Here is a 6,894-nt window from a genome sequence, read left to right as displayed (position 1 = left end):
TAAGGGTCTGAGAGCTCTGTCTTCAAAATGATAGTGGACATTGTGGAGGGCATTGCAGGGCATATGGAAGCCATCTTGAGAGCTCCGCCATCTTGAGAACTGTCTGCCATCTTAGAAACTGTTAGATTTCATTTCCTCACTGAGCAAACCATTTCTCAGAAATCATATAACCAACAGTTCTATCTGTGGGGCAGTTGGGTTCCTAGGCAACAGGAGAGATCCACCCTCACCAATGATTGGTTCATACTGTTCTATCTCATTTGCATTTCGGGCAACCAATTGGTGCCCACCAGCCTGTATATAAGCTCGCAATTCTTCCTTAATAAATGAGACTTGATCAGCACCTTGTCTGGTCTCCACTCTGTATGTCTGTGGGAATTCTGCCAGCCTGAATGCATAGAGTAGAGTCCATTTTTTCACTGACCTCACCCAGGCACCCGTTCGACTATCCTGTAGGTCGGGGCAGGACATCAACACATAAGACACTGCTCTTGGGGTAGGTCTGCAGCTGGAACAGTTCTCTATTTAACATAAAAACTCAAGTATTCCCCTTCTTTGTAAGTCTTCCCAACCCTTGGTAGACTGACAAAGACATCAAGAGGCCCTTGAAGAATCTCCAAAATTGCCAGTGGTAGTGGTACTTAGCTCAGAAGTGATAAGAACAAGACCCATCAGTGAATATAAGCAGTTCCTCATCTATCTCTCTCAGAACAATGGGTGAATCTCACAAAAAAACACAATCTGAGGCACTTAAATAGCAAAAAGACAAACAAACAAACAAAAACAAACAAAAGCTACCACATTTTTTCACTATTCTCTCCTGGATATCAGTTATTAATTAATAGAAAGGGTGATGACAGGATACCTTAAACTAGGAGATGTTCTTTTTCTTCTCTCTCAGCCAACATTATTCAAGACTCTGTTCTGTTTTTCTATTCCTTTTCACTCTCTTAGTAATAATTTTGGTCTCTAACTCAGAGTTGCTACAGCTTCAGTGAAGGGCTCATGTCATCTCACTTAAACCATATGACTCATTGAGTAGGATTCCAGAACCAACTGCTTCACCTTTCTGGCCCAAGATTCTGACATTGTTCCCAAAGCATTAAGAATTAGACCAATTTGACACAGAGAAGAACCAAGTTCTAGCACATCTCGTGTGTCTGTGTCAGAGAAAGGAGGGACCTTGAATACCTCATTGGATTCACCAACACTGAGGTACAAAATCTTTTTAATTTTGATGTTCAAGTTTTCTTGAGAGTGTGATCCATATTTCCATATAAATTAAATCTCATGTATCAGTTGGATATTTGTGAGGTAAGTGATGACAGCTCCTTATCCACAATCATTCACCTCATGGTGCACTTGGGCATCTGTTACACATTTAGTCAATTCTGTTTATTATTGTTGTTATTGTCCCATGTCAGGAAGAGAAGGTAGGCAGAGTATTGACTTGCCAGCAGTAATAGTTAAAACATGCAGCCTCATACTAAGAGAGAAAGTGGCTTAACACAGAACTCACAGAGTTGGAGAAGAGTTAGGAGTTCATTGAACCAAGACATGAGACAAGGCCATCCTTAAGCTGCCTTAGAGAGAAGGGGGTAATTTTCTCTGGAATGGTTAAATTCTCTTTGGGAAAACCAGTTTAGTCAAGAAATTACTTAACTATATTAGGCTATAGGGAGGTTTTTCTGGGATAGGAAAGCAATGTCTGTAAGAGAGAAGAGGTTTCTAATGTGATTAAGAGGTATAAAGAGATTTGGTAAAGAGGGAATTCAAAGATCTAGTGGGCTGAACTTTGGGATGAGGTTGAAATGACTAAACTACAGAATCATAGAATGTTAAAGTAGAAAATATTCTGGAAGAGATAGAACTCAACTCTTCATTTTGAAAGTAAATAATGAGATTCTTAGAGGTGAAGTGTTTGGTCTAAGTCAAAGAATGAAAAACTGACTGAGCTACAATAAGAATCCATTTTTCTCCCAGGAAAACATCTTTATCCAACAGCTGCTTCACCCAGAATGTTCAAGTTCATTTAAAATCAAAATAAATTTATTTTGACTTTTTTGTATTAGTCAGGGTCCAATTAGAAAAAAAAAAAAAAACATGCTAGGTGTTTCAAACAAAGTGAATTTAATACAAAGACTAGATTACACAGTTGGAAGACTGGAACAAAAAGAGGTTGCTAGGCTAGCCAGATATTAGAAACTTCAGGAAACAATTAACAGCACTAAGGTTGAGGGGATGAAAGAGAGGAAATGGGATTTTCAAACCTGAGGAGCTTGCAGGATAGCCCATTCTATCTCTTTACCTCACTATTACAGAGTAGAAATATCTGGAATTATATCTGTCTACTAAGTATTTTATTTTAGAAATGAAAATGATTAAGTTAGAGGAAGTGTTATCAAGAAAGATTTTAAAATTAGTTTGGGAATTCAAATGAGAAGCTCCTCAAATTAAAATTGTTAAGACCTGCTTCTGAACACAATCATAGTCTCCAAGACCAGTGTGGGATCTCAGTCCCTGAGCATGACCTTAAGCCCAAGCAACAGGCAGTGCAACACTTGAAAATATCCCTGCTCTTAGAGAAACAAAGGCAGTAATTAATTTTGCTCTAATTGCAGAGCATAGGCTGCCTTTTCTTACTTGTACAATCACATAATTACTCAAGGGGGTTCAACCATTGTTATGGTTTAAATATGTCTCTCCCCCCAAATGTTAAAATTTGGTGAGCCATTGGAATGCTATTGAGAGGACTATGTTGTTGAAAGGTAGGGCCTTTGGGAAATGACTAGGCAGTAGGGTGATGCCCCATGAGTGGGTCTTAGTGGGCTTATAAGGGAAAAAAAAAAAGACAAAAATGTGACATGCTCTTCACAAGCTCCTGCCTCCATCACATTATCCAGCAACATAAAAGACTCTTACATGTGGGGTGCGAGGTAGAAGGAGATGAGAATAAAAAGGTAATTGCAAATAGTGATAAGTACTAGAATAAAAGTATAAATGATCTAATAAAAAGTACCAAGATGGGAGAGACAGCTCGAGGAAGAGATCCTTGAATAGATTACACCTGAAATAAGAATGAAAAAAAGGAACCCATGTTAGGAAAGGCAGAGGGAAAAGTAAGTACAAAGACCCTGAGGCAGGAATGAGTTTAGTGCATTTGAAGAACAGAAAGAGATCTAGGAGCCAGCTAGATCTCTGCTATGGTGGTTAAGGTGACTGAGCCTCCACATGACCAATTTGTCACTTTAAGTCTCAGACCTGGCAACTTGAAAAATACACAAAGCATGTGTGTTTGAGCCCAAAATACCAAGAGAAAAATGGAAGAGACATGTTCATTCACCCAAGGAGTGATTTTTCACTCTCCTTCACTTTCCCTTTTCTCTATCTGTCTGTCTCTCTCTTGGCAAACATAAGCACCCTATAACAACTAATAAAAATTAAAAAAAAGAAAAGAAATAGAGTCACCAAAATGTAGTCACAAAGCAGGAAGGTAGTAGATTAATTTACTGCCTGTAAAATATTTATTCTCTGTACTCCATCTTTGTGGGAGGAGTATATTTTCCTGCCACTTGATTTAGATCTTTGTCATGTGACTTGTTTTGGTTAATTGTATTTAGCCAACAGGACATGACCAAAAGTTTGAAATATGTTTATAAATTTGGGCTTGCCCTGTCATACACCCATATTTCATTATAACATTGATATGCCTAGTCCTGCAATTGGTGACAGGGGAACCTCAGGTGCTCAGCTAACCGAGAAAGAGGGAACCACACAGGCAAGCTAAACCATGAGAGATTCAATATTTGGAAGGGTAATCCTAAGAGTCCTACTGAAGTCCTCAGTACTTTAGTCATGGCTCCTCACAAGACTGAAGCCACAGCAGTAACAAATAGCACCGTGGGGTGTTGGCAGATGTTGTTCTGGCTACAGTTCTGTGATTGCAATGAGCTTGCAGTGCTTTGGACATTTTTTTCTTCTCCTTACAGCCAAATACCCTTTGAGCCATTTTGTCTGGGAATAACATCTTGGTTTCTTTAAAGAACCATACCCTCTTTCTCCAATACAAACACTCTCAGTCCATCCCAGTTCCAGAAATAAGAAAAAGAATTAGGCACAGCCATTCACAGAGAGGTTGCTTCAGGGACCACTGTGTGACCTACTCTGAGCCAATGCGTACCAGTTGAATTATGAGGGAGGAAGTCTAGGTGGCCGAGGTTATCACTTGAGATCATAACTATGACTAACCAACTTTGCCTCCACTGAGAAATAATCTGCCCGGAAATGAAGCCAACAGAGAACAGAAAGATGAAACAAGACATTTGGCTAATATCATGTTAACACCTGGATTCAGCTGCTTCTGAAGATGATGTCATCCTTGGGCTTTTCATTTACAGAGCTAATAGCATTCTCATTTCTGATTGAGGCCAGTTTTGCTTTTCTGTCACGACTACATCATTTAGTTCATCTCTTTGAAGCCCTCCTCAATGTTCACTTTGGAAATCTCTCTATGATCGCTTTGGAAATGATGACCTCCTGAGCCAGCCTAGCAGCAAAACCACCGGGCGCTATGCATTGAGAGCCAGATCTTACATGACCAACCACAGTTTGAATCCCAGCTCCAATGGCTTGAAGGACATGCTTGGAGAATGTGCACATATGCCAAAAACCATGCCGGAATTTAGTGGAGGAAAAAGGATTGCAGCATGACTGTGTCCCATTGGAAGTTTCTCTCCCTCTCTCTCTAATTGTTTCTATATATTTCTTTCTTTCTCTTTTTCCCCCGTTAACCAACTACAGTACAATACATATTGTATTTTCTTTTTCCGACAAGCATATGTGCCTACTGACAATAAAAATTTAAAGTTTTAAAAAAGAATGATGCCTTCCAAAGCTTTCAACTTTGACCAGCCTTTAGACTTTGATTGTGAGATAAGGGCAAAATGATTAATGTGGGATTGTTCGAAAACTTCCTCATCAACCACCCCTTTAAAGAAAGTTCTGCAACTGCCAGCACAAATTTTGTCTCTTCTCCATCCACCCTTCTTTTCCATTATTTTTAAGTTAGTTTATTTAATTATTCTGTTAAAGAGAGAGAGGCAGGGTATTCACACTGCAATCCACCCCTAGTCTTGACCAGCCAAGATAGCAGGCATGCATATCCCGGTTGTTTCCAAGATACGAAGCCAGGACCACCCCATATGGTAACTCACTGACCCTGTCTGAAGGCAACTATGAGTTCTCAATCGTGTATGCTACTGCTGTGCCAACATCTGGACCCTCCTGTCTGCCTTTGAAACAGATTCCTCTCTGCTAAAGAAAGTCTTTGTCAGTCTACATAATAAAGAGAATGGAAAAAGGAGATAAAAGCAAGATGGGCCTAAAAATTGAAATAGTTGGTGGATGATTGTGAAGACAATATACAAGAATTCCTGCAGAATATGATACAAAAACTCCCCATGTGATTTACTAAGGAGCTGCATTTGCCTTTTTGAAAAGTGCAAGTCAAGAATTTGACTGACTTAAATAAGACTTTCCTTCACGGTAAGGGCTCTCTAAGGCCAAGCCCCAGGAGCCTGAATTGGCATTACAGCTGCTTCACCATATCCCTTGGAGACCATAATGCATCCTCAAAGATTGTGGCCCTCTCTCTCCAAAAGTGTCATATTAGATTTTGAGAACTGTGCTGGCAGCACAGAAAGGAAAGGAAGGACACTTGCTCACCTGAGCAGCCTCGTCCGTGGAATGCCAATGAAAGAACCACTGGGAGATTACTCTGTGTCCCAGCTGTCAATATGGGCTAAAAAAATCAATTGATGTATGAGTGGGTAAGCCAGCTCTGTGGTTAAGCATTTGTAGTGCCACTTGCCTAGTTGTTCCAGCCATTCAGCAAATGAATTGGATTAAGCCCTTGGCAGTTGATCAATGATTCAGTGCTCAGCCATTGCCATCAACACAGTACCTGAAAGGCAGTGGTCACCAATGCCTTCAGGGTAGCCGCTGCTGGAGCTGCTTCTACTTTTGAGTCTCCTAACAGAGCCAGTAAGCAAGAACACTGCAATACCAATAAATTACATGCAAAATGTATTATCTGAGCAAAAATTCATTCATTTATAAAAACTCAATTGAGGAACCATCAAGAAAAGAGAATTTTTCTTTTTCTTTATTTGGAGAGGTTTTTGCTATAGGGTGCGTGCGCTCACCAGAAAGACAGAGACAGAGATACAGAAAGCAAGAAATCGCCCCCAGGGCGGATGGCCACGCCACAATCCCTTGTTCTCCATTCTCCTCTTGGGATCTAGGGCATGCATGCACACGTGCCTGGTGTGAGTTTAAGCCACTGGATCTGGGACTCGAACCATGGTCTACTACATGGAAGTCCAGCCACATAGCCATTATGCTAACTGCTGGTCCCAGAATTTGACTTTTCAAAAGATAGTCTATAAGTCTTCTGAGATCACTTGCTCAATTACATTATTTTGCTTCTGAAACCCCTCCTATGATCATTCTCTATCTATTTTAGTAGAAAGTCTTCTTATTCATGATCCTCTATAGCATAGTCTAAACCTGTCTTGCCAGTGTGATGTTCTTCCAGATTTTTGTGTAGATTTTTCTGTATACCCACAGTCTACTTGATTTCCCAAAATGCATTTAAATTGAGCTTTTCTGTGCTGTCTTTTTTAAGTAAGAACTTACATCAGATTCTAGAAAGAGTGAAGAAATCCAATGAGAGAAAACAATATTTGCTTAAGGCAAAGGATCTGTGAATTTGGATGGGGAAAAGTCCATTTCTTTTTGGGGTTTTGTTGTTGTTTGCTATAGGATGTATGCACTTGCTTGAGAGAGAGAGAGAGAGAGAGAGAAATCTCCTACCCTGCCCCTGCCCCTGCCCCT

The 6,894-nt window shown here is 40.1% G+C and overlaps 1 long non-coding RNA gene across 3 annotated transcripts in view; it reads left to right on the top strand.

Annotated features, from left to right (window-relative positions):
• The first annotated feature begins 1,119 nt into the window (after nucleotides 1-1,119).
• The window catches only part of LOC102502995 (uncharacterized), a 107,089-nt gene continuing 101,314 nt past the window's right edge, over nucleotides 1,120-6,894 (top strand). For all 3 annotated transcript variants that reach the window (XR_333168.1, XR_003551501.1, XR_333167.1), the window contains exon 1: nucleotides 1,120-1,215. This is a non-coding gene — a long non-coding RNA (uncharacterized LOC102502995). The remainder of the gene's footprint in view (nucleotides 1,216-6,894) is intronic.

This window comes from Tupaia chinensis, unplaced genomic scaffold, assembly GCF_000334495.1.
Source record: "Tupaia chinensis unplaced genomic scaffold, TupChi_1.0 Scaffold000007_1, whole genome shotgun sequence".
Classification (NCBI taxonomy): Eukaryota; Metazoa; Chordata; class Mammalia; order Scandentia; family Tupaiidae; genus Tupaia; species Tupaia belangeri.
Note: the sequence above shows the minus strand (reverse complement) of the source record. Positions and strands in the feature narration are given on the sequence as shown.